Raw genomic sequence first — 16594 nt, forward strand, 5'->3', positions numbered from 1 at the left:
GTTCGAAAAGGTGAAAAATCGAGAAACAAGGGTCCCGTCGAAGTTCCTCCCGGAGTGGAAAAAATCGAAGTTGTCGCCGGAGTTTCTTGTCCGGCACTTAGTGTCGGTGTTCTTGACATTTGGTTGACTTCGCCGGGAGATCCACCTTCCGACATGGTGATGGAGCTACACTACTGGTCTTTATGATAAAGTAAGCGGTGTAGCCCCACGGTGGGCGCCAACTTGTTGCTACAACAAAGATAAGACCAATGATAGTGAATGGACTGGTTAGGCTAAGAGGCTTCAAGGGTTCAGGTTAGCCTAACGCAGGTCGTGGTGTCCCTCTACGTTTGCAAAACGTAGAAGGAGGTTCACTAGTTAGTTGTTTGTTGTTATAGCTCACCGAAGATCAAGAACCGTGATGTTTGGAATCGGTTTTAGAATGATGTTCTTGGTGAAGCTATGAAGTTATTGAAGTAAGAAAGAAATAAGCTAAGAGCATATTTCTCAAGGAAGGAGAGAAGATTAGAGAGATGGTGTTATCTGCCCAAATCTGTTGTGTCTATGTTTAAGGCTAAGTTATCTATTTATATGGAGAAGATATAAACCTTTTAGTTCAGTTAACTAAACTAGTTAGCCTCTTGTTTGCATTGAGAGTTGACCTTTATGGGCGGGAAGGCTTGGACCGTTGGTCTATAGCTTAAAATAATAATACTTTATCTGAGTATGTACTTTGGTCAGAGGAGAACAGTGATTTGACATTGTACTTTAGCACGTGGGTGTTTACATAAGTTTTGGCGGGAAACGAAGCTTTTAACCTTTTAACCCATTTAGCGTTAACGTGTTTCAGTCATTTTATTATTTCCTTGGGCTACCCCCGTCATCAACATCTATGCATATCATGATTGTCCGTCTCATAACTAAAAATACCCTCTTTTCTCCTTTCTATCTCCTTCGTCGCCTATAAATCCGTGTGTAAACAAATGCGACACCCAAAAACGTCCAAGATAATGGCCAAGAGCATCACATGTTCCAAAAACACCATTCGAAGTGGTCTGAGTTGTATTAGGTCCATCAGTTAACAGACACCTCAACTTTTAGTACTCAAAAGTTAGAATATTGCTAAAACTTGGACCTAAAATAAAGGTCACTTTATTTCAAACAAATTGTACGCTCAATGTCACAATAAAAAAAATGGTATACACATCACCACAACATAAATGATGAAACAAGACAAACATTGTGACAGTATCATCCACATGCTCTATGACTCGAAATGGGTATCTGACAAGGGTAAAAGGGTCATTTTGACCATGATGTAACGAATACGTTTAAAGACTAAGGCTGAGGGGTGTGGGGGGCGCGAGAGGGGGCGCGAGTGGGGGCGCCAGCCAATAATATTGTGACGTGTGGCAGAGAGAGAAACTTGATAAGATGGGTGTTGGTTGTGGTGCTCGCGCCCCGGGCCCTGGTGTGGAGGGGCGCGAGAGGGGGCGCGAGCGGTTTTTTTTTTATTTTTTTATAAATGTATTAAAAAAACGTATTATTAAAAAAACTCATAAATTATTTAAAAAAACACACATTAATTAAAAAAACACATTAATATCTAAAAAAAAAAATTAAAGTACTAAAAAAAACATTATTCTTATTCTTCGGCTAGGTCTTCTTCGATCAACCTCTTCCGGATACGTTCCTTTTGTTTTTCCATCAGCATTCGGTCGACCGGATTTAGGTTACTGAAGTCTCTTGTAAGGAAGTCCAAATCTCTCATTCTTTTTTTTTTCCTTTTTGTCATTAGAGACCACCTCCATGGTTTTGTTGAATTTATTGAGGGATTCAACAAGATCGGTGATGTTTACGGCTTCCCCCTCAGCCGGTTTTTTCCCCCTGGCGTCCCTTCCCAATGGCCGCCTCATCGGCGGTGAAGACGTTTCCTCCCCCGCAACGTTTAGGTCGAATCCAACCCGGCAATCCGACCCGGCGGAAGTGCTATACGCTCCAGACGAACTAGTTTTAGTCCGTTTCGGCCCTACTTCCGCATCAAGGTCCGGCGCCACCAGCTCAACCCACTTAGAACACCTTCTCAACCTCTCCCACACCTTTACATCGTCCCATGTCTTCACCGTCCCATACCTCCGCATGCACTCCTGCTTCCACTCTTCGACAGTGAAATTATAAACCGCCAAATCGTCACTGCCACTTGGTCTCATACGACCGGCGTTCCTGTTGAACATATTAGTAAACAAGCCGACAAATTTTCTGATTTCGGTCCACCGACCCGAAATCATATCGGCGTTCCGCTCTGTACTCCCAACGAGCGAATAGAACGTCTCCCTAACCTTTGTCCAAAAGACCTTGCTCTTTTGGTAGTCCGCTGCAAAATGCATAAATAAATTTGTAAGTCATTTAACTTTTTTATTTAACTTTTTTATTAAAAATCATTTTTAAAAACGTTAAAACAATTACCGCAACGCCGATCCTCAGAAATGACTATCCAAGCCCGACACAGGGCTTCCTTCTCATCCGATGACCACGGAGTGGTTTTCCGTTTCGTCCTTCCAGTCGAAGCCGAACCCGACCCGTCCGTTGCAACTTGTTTTTTCCGGTGGACGCGTCTTCTTTGTCCCGCAGCTTCACCTTCTGGTTCTTGTGTCTCCGGAACAACAAAGTTAGGAGACGGTTGTATGTTGGATGGTTGAAAGCCGGATGATTGTTGCGACCCCGAATAAAACATCGGTTGGTCCGGTGCCGACCATAAATCGTCGTAACTGTAATCTGAATCTAGGTTTGGGTACCAATTTCCAGCCATGTTTTTAAAAAAAGGTTTGGAAGATGGGGTGATTTTGGGTTTTTTTGAGGTTGTGGTAAAGTATTTTATGTGATTTTGGGTGTGGTATGTGATATTGGGTTGATATTGGTTTATATAGAGAAATTTTTTTTTTTTAATAAACTTAAAGAGCCAACGGCTCTATTTATCCACACCCAACGGCTCTGCACGCATTCCCAAGCCACTTTACGCCCATTTTCAGCCGTGACTGGCCTTACGCCTGCCTTGGTCTGCGTGCTCGCGCCCCTCTCGCGCCCCTCTCGCGCCTCGGTGGTGTGGCTCACGCGCCCCCTCTCGCGCTCCACACCCCTCAGCCTAATATGTGGCTCACATCAAAAGTGAAAACATTTGTGAAAATGATGGATGGAAACATAAAACTGTAACTAGTAACACAAATGGAAATGTCTTAAGGTATACTCTATAATGTCCCAACTCATCCATATGCCAATTGTAGCAATAGTTTGATAGTTACTCAAAACAACTTCAAGTAATTTCCAATTTAAAATATTTAAAAGAAAATGATTTAGAAAAATAACATAATCATTTCCCTAAATATTTTTTTGACGGTGGAGATATACAAAAACTAAGCTAGGAAAACGAAGCGTACAAACAAATAGACAAAACGGAATTAATTAAACCATTACATATGAAAAATTAACAAGCCCAAACTACATTTCTTTCAATAAAGGGTTAAGGAGTTTAGCTCGTTTTTGATCCAAAAGAAAGACGTTGTCTAGGTCTTCTCCACCACATTAGCTACCGGTGTTTGTAGTCTTTCAATTTCTAGTAAGTTTAATTAGAAAATAATTATTAAAACTATATTAGTAATATTATGAGTTTTCATTAACATCTTAGTCTAATGACATTGAGGTGATGGTTAATGTTTGAAATCTTAGGTTTTTTCCATACTAGACTCAAGAGGTTTTTTTCATAATGACGGGTTTGTTAGGCCTCTAATATCAAAATCAGTATTAACGGTTGATATATTATTTCAGCTAGTTCCAAACGTATGAAAGAAGTACAATTATGAGTGGAGTTGAATTGTGGTAATGGTAGTGTCCTCGTGGGTGGGGTTTAGCTTTACTTGCCTTCAAAATCAAGAAGTCATGAGTGAGTTGTAGTTAAAGTTGCTTTTCAAGATTTTTGTGTCATAAAATGATTATTTCATAAGATTCCATTCCATTGTTACTTTTGAACATTTGTTAGTCGTGTTATACACTTACACTGTAATGTGATGCAATATATGAAAGGCAAATTTGTTTCTTCTCATGAATAAACTTAAATAAACATAAATATTAATAATATTATTTCATTTTTCAGATATTTGGGGTTGAAACAAAATACAACAATTAATAATAATTGATAAATCTCAAACGTGGGAGCTGCTTCTGAATGATCCAAGAGCTTTGACTGCACCTGCCCTCAATATGAATTGGTGGTAAAAGGCTGCAATGGCAGCTCCGACGAATGGTCCCACCCAAAAGATCCACTGCCAAAAACCAAAATAAAACACTGTTTAATAATAATACACAACTTATTATTACTGAATAGTAACTCTATATCAACACACTTTTCAACTAGTCTAGTTCAAGCTCGGTTTATTTTAATTTTAAAAGCGTTAAGCTTGAGTTACTCGTTTATTATTTATTAATCATTTATATATTTATACATATTTTTATAACTATAATTTATACAAAAAATATTACATAGATTTCATATGTTTATATATAAAAAATAGTTATTATATAAATATATTAAATATAAATTATATTAATAAAAAGCTTGTTTAGGTTGGTAACCCAGCTCAAACTCAATATGTGAAGCTCGGGTATAAGGTTGTTTAAGTCCGGCTTAATAAACCAATCTTTATTAGCTCGCACCGTACAAAATAGTGTAATATAAACTAAACGATTCTCTATATGTTTAGAAAACAGTACATAAATAATTAAATGAAGTATATATATAATAATATACCTGATCATCCCACGCCTTATCCTTGTTATAAATAACCGCGGCTCCAAGACTCCTAGCCGGGTTAATACCGGTTCCAGTGATCGGAATAGTGGCAAGGTGCACCATTGAAGAGGTAGGTCCCAGCAGAGCCCAGTTGGTCCCGCAAGACTCACCTTGAACAGGGACGTCTGCGCAAAGGCCATCTGCTCCCGCAGGACCCACCATGCTCAGAGAACCTTACGCGCAGTACGCAAGCTGTACACGCAGGGAAAGCCTCCCAATGGTGAAGTACCCCGCCTGTTCCCGCAGTTGCGGATACAAGCCATCAGGGAAGGCTACCCGCAGACAGCAGGGCTACACGCACAAGACAATAGCTACTTCAGTAGTCACATGAAGGAATGAGCAAGGCGGGAACAATCCCGCCAAAATGAGCCAGTCCGTATGATTCTGAAAGATCTTTTGTACTATACCTACCAAGGTATGGATAGGACAGACAATCTGACCAGAACAGCCCATGAGCCAATCACAGGGTGACAGCTCACCGACAACAGTACGAGGAGGAGCACCCTCTAGTACTGTTTGTCACTATTAGCCGCTGCCTACTCACCAACCCTTACTGTGGGGCATGCGCAGCCTACAGTTGGTGGAATAGTGTTACTGTTGGCCGTAACCTATTCACCAACCAGTATGGCCTGCTTACAATCCACAGTAGGTGGGACGTGCATAATCTACAGTTGGTGGAATAGTGCAGCCGACTTTGTTACTGTTGGCCGTAACCTACCCACCAACCAGTATGGCCTGTGCATAGTCCACTGTTGGTAGAACAGGAATACTATTCAGCCGGCTGTACCTTCTAGGAAACCTACCTTCGGCTATAAATACTCCAACATCTTGGAATGGTAAGATCATCTGCTATCCTGTTATCTAGCAATCTCTTAATATACACTTATATTCAGAGCAATCTAGTCTGATTCTCACGACGGAGGGTGGTCACAAGGAGGAACCCCCCCCTTCTCAGTGACGAGCTTACGGTGTTTGTTTTGCAGGTCCCCTGAAGAACAACCGTCTCTGTTGGACCTCATTCTCGTGGGAAACATTACTTAACCCCCGGATTATCTGTAATCTGCACCGGGTCACTTAGTGTTTCTTCAACCATGAACACGGCAAACCCAATTGGAAGAGGTGCCAAAACCTACACACAAATAATATTATTTGAAACTTTCAGAATTTAATAATAATAAAAACTAATAATAGTTATAAGTGGTTAATGTTCGTACGGGAACATGGGAGTCTCGGGCACTTCTTTTCGGGTCGGTGGCCGAGAACACGGTGTAAACGAGAACAAATGTGCCGATGATTTCAGCACTAAGACCCGTGCCTTTGTTGTAGCCGTCCGCGAGCTCGTTGGCCCCCCGCCGTACCTATTGTAGAGGCTTTTGTTGAAAGCCTTGACCAAGCCCACGCCACTGATGGCGCCGAGACATTGAGCCACCATGTACATGACAGCTCGGATCAACGACGCTTTACGAGCCAGGAATAAACCGAATGTCACCGCGGGGTTAATGTGACCACCTAGACATTCACACAAATTTTTAGTATTTAGTATTTAACAACGGTAAAAAAGTAAAAAAAAAAAGTACAACATTATATTTGTAGATGACCACACACTCCTAAATTTCACCAAATGCGTACTTTAGGTAAATAATTACCTAGTATGTCAAAAGACCTTTTGACCATTAAAAAAAATAATAAGAAATAGTGTTGTCACTAGGTTAAAAGGTCTTTTTACTGTCATCAAATAATTGTATATTTAGGTAATTTTATAAAACTTACCAGAGATACCCGCGGTGCAATAAACGAGAACAAAGATCATGCCACCGAAGGCCCACGCAATCCCAAGAATACCAACGCCACCACACTGGTCCAACTTCAAGTTGGGGTCAGTCGAGCTCTTGTAGCCGATAACCGTCAATACCGTAATATAAAGAAAAAGAAGTGTGGCAATGAACTCCGCGATCAAGGCCCTATAGAAAGACCACTTGGTCAACTCCTCCGGGTCGATAAACGGAGCCGGAGGCGGGTCGTGGTAGTCCTTAGCGGAGAATGAACCTTGTTCAGCCACATCTTTAGTCATATTTGCTATTGAAGAAACACTAGGTGACCCAGAGTAGATTAGGCCTAAAAGACTCTAGAACAGTCATTGTATGTTATGGTAGCTTTTTATGGTGCGTAAAAGTAGAAGTGATACTAACTAAATCTTCTCGATTTAAAGGGACAACTCATTAAGAGTTGTGTATGTCTCCATATATATCTTTCCGAATGATAGGCAGAAAAGTGATTACCCAGTCATACACGAGCCCGTGAGTGTTCTGATTCGCGAGAAGATAGTGTCACAAGAAACTGCAGTGATCCAGATTCGGGACTTGCAGTAGTCTACTGTTTGAGGCTATGTAAATCATTAAAAAAAAATTATTATTAATCCTTTTGAAGTCTATTATGTAATACTTATCAATCAAGAGGCAAGAACGAGAATGAGACGAAGACTCTAAAAGATCAAGATGTATTTACAGCTTAATCAGACACTACGGGTCGAGGTCAACTCGGGGTGACTTGGGGAAAGCCAAATACGCTTTGAGAATAGATAGGAGGCATCACAATCTCTGATGTGGTGTCCATTTATATTTTGAGCTTAATTGAACCTAGCCCGTATCACAGAAGCGATGAAAACCATACTAAGTTGTTTACCTGCTTACAACCTGTTTCTTTAGGTCATAATACAGTTGAACATGGATCTATGTGACAGTCATTTAATTAGTATGATTCCTGTTCGGATCTTTTCTAAAACATGTAAGTCCCTGTCAAGACTGAAATTTGATCACGTGTTTTTATTTCTAAATTTTATTTTACTTATGTCGTTTTATGGTTTTATACCTGGTTACTTGTTATTTGATCGTAACATTTTACTCTTTAAAGGAAGCTTTAAAAGTTAATGGCATAACGTCCTAATTATAAGGGTTTGTTGTGTAGCGTCCTATTTTTATGGATTTATATCAAGCGAAGTTGTTATACTTAGGCGAATTTGTTAACAGGCGAAGTTAAGGGGTAAGCGAAGTTAGCCCCAACTTCGCCTGTGTAACTTTGACCCTATATAAAGAATTTTTCTAGTCAAACTCTTTATTATTTTCAAAATCCAGCGAAGTTGTGTATTAACCATCGGCGAACTTGTTATACTCGATTCAAACCTTGTTATCTTTTCTCAATTTCGATCCGTATTAAAGGTGTGTTGGGTCGGGTTAATGTATAACCATTGTCAATCAAGTTAATAAGATGCCGTTTCGGTCCGATACGAGATCTTGTTCTTACAAACTTTTGAACACCCAATTTTCATACTTATTTTAACGTGTTCGTAACTAATGTGATCGTCTAGATCGCTTTAATGTCATGTCTGTATCGTCCACAATCAACAAATTCACCAAATTCACCATTGTTTGCCGTCTAAACCTTTGCCGTTTCAGTTCAGGCGAAGTTATGGTTTAGGCGAAGTTGTTCTCAACTTCGCCTAAGGCACAACTTCGCCTAAACCATAACTTCGCCTGTTACTTTAACTTTTAATTAATCTGGTGCGAAGTTTTTCAATGGCGAAGTTATGTTTAGGCGAAGTTGTTCTTAACTTCGCCTTATACCTAACTTCGCCTGTTTAATTATTTCATTTAAAATTATATTAACTGTGATAAGGCGAAGTTGTAAGTAAAGGCGAAGTTATTCACAACTTCGCCCTTTCCCTAACTTCGCCTACACAGAATCAATCATAACTTCGCTCATGGTAACAGGCGAAGTTGTGATCCGCTTTGACGATTCTCTAACTTAGACCGTTTGTGGTGCAGATATGGCAGCTGTTGCAGGAGCCGGTGGTGCTGGTGGTGACGATGGAGGTGATAACAATCGTCAGTTTTTCCCGGGGCATAATATGTACATTACGTTGGACCCGGATGCGAGCGGTGTTGATGATTTTCGCGAGATCATCACGTTTCTTATTCGCTCGCGTATATTCCATGCTATTACTACAACACTGCCCATCTCTTTACCAAACATAGAAGATTTCTGGCAGACAGTTGAATATGATTGCAGAGTTGAGCCCCCAGTTATGCGTGCAACGGTTAACAATCAGGAAGTGCAGTTCTCTTCTGAGCAGATAAGGGTTGCTTTGCAGTTTGGGGATGAAACTAGAGATGATCCTACAGACTTCGTGGCTCCATTCAGAGATGGTGCCTTTTTAAGAATGGGCTATTCTGGTCCATTGGGGGATACTCAGAGACGCAAGGGGTTTTTGTTAGATCAATGGCGCTTTCTCATGCACGTGATGATCGTGTGCATGTCGGGTAGAAAGGCCGGTACGGATGGAATGGGTGCGACGATGCAGTCGGCGATGACAGCACTGACTTACAACAAGCGTTATATCTTCAGTCAGATGGTGTTCTATGAGATAGATCGTCAAAGACGAGCGGTGGCGCGTGAGAGATTCTTGATGTATCGAAGATTCCTACAAATGATCTTGAATCACGTGGCTCCCACGTTACCTCAGCGCCGTCCGATTCGATATGTGGAGAGTGTCAGAAACAGGATCTTCGCCCAATGTAGATCGTCAAGTGCCAGAAGTAAACCAGAGCTCCGTCCTCGACATACTCCGTTATTTGGGTACTTGATCAACCCAGAGTATGTTGCAGCTCGTGGGGACGAGTTTCGGGATCCGGCACCGCAACAGGCTGGAGCGCCTCAACCACCACCTGTGGTACAGCAATCTCTTCCTGCTGCTCCTGTTGTGGCACCGGAGGAACATGTCGACCTTGAAGCTGCTTTTGGCGGCCAAGGATTTTTCGATATGGAACGTGTTGATCCAGAGGAAGAGGTACATGTCTCGTCTACACAGATTACGAGTGTGGATGTGTCGATGGTAGATACGACTGTGGTTGTGTCTGAAAGAACTGATTCTGACTCCTCAAACGATGATGTGGCTGAAGCAAGACAGATTCTGATTACTCAAGAAAGAATTCATGGGAAGAGAAAGAGAGACACAGATGATAGTGAATCAGATTTTGAGGAGGATTTGCATCGGTTGGTTCGTCGGGCGAGAACGGGTGAAGGATCGGGAGCTGGTGAGAGCTCGAGGGTGGTTCATTTTTCTCCACCCGCACTGTCTGGTATGACTATGGTCCCTACATCATTGACAGTTACAGGGCCGATCACCTTGGGTGTTCCCGTGTTGACTACCTCATCTTCCTTCGGCATACCACCCACTACGTTCCAACTCTCGGCTCCAGAGATTGTGTCCTTGCCACCTCCAACTCTTACTCCATCGGAGGTCGTTGCAAGATTTGTTGAGTCAACGGTTGTTGCCACCGCGGGATTATCTATTACGATACCACCTGCGGTTACGTTTTCGCCTATCTCTGTTATTCCGGTTACCTTGGGAATCCCTCCTCTACGCTCAAGACATTTCACATATGAGGTTTGATTTTGATGCAACATTATCCGACTCGGAAAGAATAGCAGCTCTTGAAAGGGTCGTGGCAGAACAGTCAAGAGTAAATCTGATCCAGACTCACGCTATTCAGCGCCTCGTTGCAGAAAATCAGATTCAGTCGTCCCTCCTGATTGAGCATGGTAAAATTTTTGATGCCTTGAAACAGTTCTTGGCATCTCAGGGGGAAACGAGCTGTAAGGGTGACGAACTGAGGACGAAGAAGAGAAACGATCGAGACGATGATCCCAATGCATCGAAAGATGCAGGTGGAGAGTTGCCAAGAACTGAACAAGCTCTTGGGACTTCCACAACTCAGGGGGAGTCAACTGGTGCAACTGGCAGATCAGGGGGTGATGACGTGGTGGTAGTGGATGCTGAGGAGGTGTTGGATGATGATGTTGTAGGTGATGATGATGTGTTACCGTTGGAAGAGATCGAGAAGATAGGGGCTGAGATTGTGATTGACAATGAAGTCGAAGAGGGAGAGATTGTAGAGGATAATATTGAGCATGAAATTCCGGCAGTTGAAAAGTCAGATTTGGGTCAAGATACGGAATGTAATGAGACTGAATGGGAAGAGCAGCCAAGATGGAAAGAAGGCTACGCTCAGTGGTTCGTAAAGACTAAGAAACCGGAGGTCCCTACTATGTTCAAGAAAAGTTACAACATCAAAGGGTATACTGAATCGAAAAGGGGGATTATTTGCTGGTTATATGATGAGCAGTTGAGGCTCTTTGTGATTAAGCGTTATGACGGGGTTCAGTATTTCAAGAGATTGTTGAGGTCGTTGAATACTTTGCCGGAGTGTGAGGTGAAGGACTTAGCCAAGTTGGGGTTGATAAACAGAAGTGATGATAATATGGCTAGGATTATTGGAAAGATAGTCTGGAAAGAAAGCATAAAGGAGAAAAAGTTCGAGCTGTTGAAACCGCAGAAAGGAAAGCTCGTTGAAGATAAAGATAGAGGAATGAGAGCTGATGGCAAGCCTTGGATGATAATGAAGTATAAGCCGATCCGGTGCATAAAAGAAGTGCCGATGAAACAAATGCCCAAGGATGTGCTAAAGGATCTGAAATGGTGGTATGTTGATAGTGAAACAGCTGAAGCAGTGATGGAGGATGAAGATGAACAAGAGTTGCTGAGAGTGTATGATCCTATGCACTTAGTGAATTTGTCTCAAGCAGACTTGCAGGTGCTGAACGAGAGAAAGATATTTTACATTCTTGCTTGGAAAGAAGAAGCCAAGAAATGTCAAAGAGTAGTTTCAGTTTGTGTACGAGAAGGCGTTCATGCTTGAAGACGGGAGATACGAGAGTTTTGGGATTACAAGGCACATGATTGAAGATAGAGATATGAAGCTACTGCCAAGGGGGAGTCTGTTGGTGCATGATGTCAGTAGTTCAGTATCTAGTGTCTGTAATCGTGTTAGTTGGTTTTGTTATGTGTTAGTTAAGTTGTTTCACAAGTTCGCCCATTATAAGCGAACTTGTGGTTTAAGCGAAGTTATTGACAACTTCGCCTGGTCTGTTAGGCGAAGTTGTCGAAGTGTATTTAAGTTAGGCTACGACTTGTATTTGGATAACGATTAAGGACGTGTAATTGGTGATTGAGATATCACGTGTTATTAGTTGCAATATAACGTGTCTTTTGCGTATTGTAACGTGTGTTTACTTGTGTTTAACGTATATCGCTTCTACGCTCGTATCGTCTTACGTAGGGATTCCGCACCTACGTAGAACGAGATATTTCCGTATAGATCCGGCTAGGAACCTACAATGAGAATACTATATTTGGTACACAATATTTAACTACGAACAGTCGAACATAGAAGATGATAAATTCATACTTCTTACTTTTATGAACGAAAACAAAAACTAAATAAATAAATAAGATGATCTGGTGATCAAGTTGAGCCATTCCTCATCATCAGGGCCGGCCTTGGGCCATGGCAAGATGGTCGACCGCCATAGGCCCAACACCCGATAGGCCCGAATTTTTTTTATTTTTTTTAATTATTGTTTTTTTATTAAATACTATATGTGTATTTAATGTTTAAACTCAATTACATAACCAATAATTTGGTCTAGTGGCAAATGGTATTACTCCCAACCAAAAGGTTGTGAGTTCTAATCTCATTTGACACATGTTTAATACTATTTTTAAACAAAAGTTTTTTACACAACCCAAATTATAACCAAGTAACCCGTATAAAAATTAATTTGTTTAAACCTAACAAAAACTTTTTTTACTTTAGGCCCAAAAAAAAAATTCGTCTTCGGCCCATTTTTTTTTGCTTTCTTAAAGTCGGGCCTGCTCATCATCTCGAGATTGAAGCACAACCAACCATGGCTAGTATAGGAGTACCCTCTATCATCCATGTTGTCATCTTGCCTGCAATATCCGCTTCAAATTTGATTATTATTCCGCTTCAAATTTGATTATAATTCGATTAAATATAGCTTGCTCAATCGTGGAGATATTGCACTATCTATACTATATATAAAGCATGAGTTAGGAACCTCTTAAATTTTAAGAGGTATCAAACTCATTGCCTTATGTACAACATATATTGCATCTAAAATATGGTTACTATGGGCAATTAAGTCTTTACTCACACAAGTATCTGAGAAGAGAAATATTACGTAAACTCATATTTCCAAATACATTTACAACTTTGGTCCTTAGCTTCACTCCTTTTTTGTAAATTTTAAAAATAGTTACACAAATACCCCTTAATTCAAAACCAACTACCTCACGACTTTTTAACGGTCATAATTTTTTCACACGTTATTATTTTTTCAAAATACTTAAACCATAAAAATGAGCATTTTGTTCTCTTTAATTTGAGTATGATATTGCTATAGTTTTTTCATTTTTTAAAAATCAACATGTTACGTGATTAACATTTAGAACCGACAACATATCGAGTCGGCGAGCCCGTGCTATTTATAAAACTGGATATGAGTCGGAACGAGTCGATGCAGAAAGGGTTAATAAGGTTTGGGTCGGTAAAAGTTCGAGTAGTAAGGGGCCAGGTCAGAATGCTGTCGAGTCAGAACGGTTTCGGGCCAAAACAAGTTGTTTAAAAATGATTTATTTGAAATTATTGTATGGTTACGCAGATGTTGTTTACATGTACCGAGACCGATAAACGTGTGTCCAGCACCACGTAAAGCACATAGTCCAATTTTGGTAAGCGCTCAACCCAGCGCCCCGCACCGGTAATTGGCATGAATTACACACCTGGTGTTGGTTAAGCATTTTTAATTTCGGTAATGTGCTTTCCGGTCCGGTTACGCATGTTAATTCTTTAGTTACACGCAACATGCCTTGCACGAGCTACGCGCCAAATTTCGGTCTACGTGCGCACTATCATTAGGTGGCTTGTGCATTGACAATGAATATGCATTCGATGTCGAGTTGAGTGCACACCTCGCCGCATCGTGCGGGCATTTAGCTAGTTTCAAAATAATACTTCATGGTATTGACTCTAACTTGCACTTATTTTAGGTCGATAATTTAGGTGTTATTGTGTCAAACTGTCAACAGTAATTTAAGAAAGTCGATGAAATTAATTTCAATAGTACAAATCCTTAACGGGCCTTAGAAATTAGAACATGATTAAATGAGCTTAAGCTTGGGCCTGCATCTAACGTATTGGCCTATTAGCCTACTACCTGGTACCAACTCTATTGATCTATAGGTTTTATTATATTTAATTTGTCTTCAAAACAAGAGCTTGAAACTTCCACGCTTCTTTACAAAGTCAAAAACTCCATTAATTCTTAGTAATGCGGATCACCTATATTGACATATTTAATTCTTTAACAAAGACCGGAATTTATTACGATTTTACTTTCATTGTCATTTTCTATACATATTTAAATATCTTAAATAATCACTACTTTTTATTTTTTAAAAGATTATGTTTTGTAGTTCAAAACTTAATAACGGCGTGACTTGTTACATGTCTGTCTTATGTTTAAATTTAACAGTTTAAAGTTACATCTTAAATTATTTTTCAATATATTTTTTAGTATAATTTATACACTTATAAAACCCAACACAATTCTTAAAAAAACAAGAGTGATGTGGTAACACAAATACAGGGTTAGTGAGTAAGAGAAAATTACCCGCAATCAAGTATTTGAACGTCACATTTAGAATGTAAACGGAATCATTAGGTCGTGAACTACTTAAGATTGACTTCCTAGATTTAATCGAAATTTGTAAAAATGTTTTCATTTTAATAGTCATAGAAAAAGACATTTCATTGGGAAGAGTTTGATTTTGCCTTTTAGACTGTATATTAAATACGTATTAAATCAAATTAATAAGAAGACATCAATACATCACAGTAGTTGGCTTTGATTAAAGACATTTAGTGTTATTTCTTTTGTTACTATGAAAATGTGAAGTTATGTATGTATATTTTACCTTTAACAGGGATTTTATTGAAGTTTTAAGACCCCATTGGTCAAGACTCAAGACTGATGGGTATACTCATCCCACCTCTAGTTGGACTGGGACTGAGGTAAATGGTGGTTAAAGCAAGGGCGAAGGATAAAGATTAGTTGATGGAATACATGATTTTGCTTTTGGGTGTTTCGTAAGCATTTTTAAAACTTTTATCTGCTTTGTAACAAAACATGATGTAACAAATGATGTTAAAATGCTTATGCTTTGTGTAGCTGTTATTGTTTGGAATTACTGAGATAATCAATGTCCATGGTTTGTCCAAAGCCAGTGAAAGATCAACTAAACTTTATTGTGTTACCGATCTTATACGTCTAGACTATAAAACAGTCTTATCATAACGTGAAACCTGTTACGCAACGCAAACATCATTTACTAGTTCTTTATACAAGAAGACAAGAAGATGGCATACTCTTCGGCCAGCAGATGTTCTTGTATTTGTATGGGCAAGGGGGGGGAGCACACTTGTATTGACCTTACGAGAGTATCCCTCTTGTTGGGCTTAGGGATACCGGGTTTGTTATTAGGCGGGCTGTGTTGAAGGCGGAATCAGGAAAAAATTGCTAAGCATGAGAAAGAATGCGTCGAGAATCAACACGTATTCATCCCTTTTGCTTTTGATACATTTGGGTCCCTTGCCCCCGAAGCTATTACGTTTTCTTAAAAGAGTTCAACGGGTCGTGCACAGTAACTTATCGACGCCAAAAAACTATAACTTTGTTTTCAGTAGGATCGAGTTTGTCATTCAAAAAGGGATGACGGTGCAGCTTGTTGCCCGCTTATCTACCTCTCTATTGTAATTTGATCCTTTTCTTTAATATTAATTTAAAAAGTTTAAAGATAAATAAAATAGAAATACTCTATGTTTATATAGTTATGAACAGTTAACGTATAATAATTTATTAAATTTAGATAATTCTACTCTAAATCTATGAGTGTATCTCAATCATACATAAGAGACTACAAATCTTGTTAGATCTTGACTATGTGGTTTGATAATTATCTATTTTAACTTAGAACATTGAATTTCATGGGTCTGCCATACTTTATACACCTCCATTTATAGTAGAAAATAATACAATAGTTAAATATCATATTAATATTCTTTATGTTTTACAATCGGCAAAAATAAATGTATTGATGATGTTTATAAATAGGAGTTTTAAAAAACTTTGACTTCAAAATTACCTATTTTCTGTCAGAGAACCTTTCTTTATAAAATTAGATGATTATCTTTTAAAAAGTTAAGGTTTTACTTTACTTTTTATTTTCTTTGAGTAACCCATAAATTTGCATCCAAATCATAATTCATTTTTTTATATACTAGAGCACAAACTAGGTTTTACTTTACCTTTAATTTTACATGTTTTTTTTCGAATTTAAAACATCAAGTCATTACACTTTTATAAAAAGCTTAATGATCTTCACCAAGGTGCCAAAACAGTTCAATCAACAAGGTAATCTTAATTCCTTCGTGTATATCTAAACCCTAAAGAAGAAATCACAATGTTCAAATACAAGTTGAAATAAAACGAAAGCACAAATGCGATATATGATTTAACACATACATTAAAGGGAATAACAATAGATGATATCACATAGGAATGCTAAATTTATTCGAAGAACACCACTTGAATCGCAAGAAAAAGCTTTTAAGCTACGTGACATTCTCAAATAATCCTTAAAACAAATAATCGGTTATAACTTATGAAAGAAACTTTCAACATTGCTCCGGCCTCAACTAATAACTCAAAAGATCGACTTATTAGCCAAAAAGGAAGAATATTTATCCAGTTTTGTTTGAACTTTCTTTAGCCATTGTAAAAATTAACAAAATA

At 39.2% G+C, this 16594-nt stretch overlaps 1 pseudogene across 1 annotated transcript; it reads right to left on the reverse strand.

Moving 5' to 3' along the window:
• Positions 1-4110: 4110 nt before the first annotated feature.
• LOC143632745 (putative aquaporin PIP2-5) lies at positions 4111-6899 on the reverse strand (annotated as a pseudogene). Its single transcript, XR_013153569.1, has 5 exons — positions 6593-6899; positions 6037-6331; positions 5916-5951; positions 4781-4885; positions 4111-4295 (listed from the first exon to the last, which is right to left on the reverse strand). The product of XR_013153569.1 is annotated as a putative aquaporin PIP2-5 (transcript).
• Positions 6900-16594: the final 9695 nt, after the last annotated feature.

Source organism: Bidens hawaiensis, unplaced genomic scaffold (assembly GCF_021521415.1).
Source record: "Bidens hawaiensis isolate Kalapana, Puna unplaced genomic scaffold, B.hawaiensis_p1.1 tig00006534_1, whole genome shotgun sequence".
In the NCBI taxonomy this organism is placed as follows: Eukaryota; Viridiplantae; Streptophyta; class Magnoliopsida; order Asterales; family Asteraceae; genus Bidens; species Bidens hawaiensis.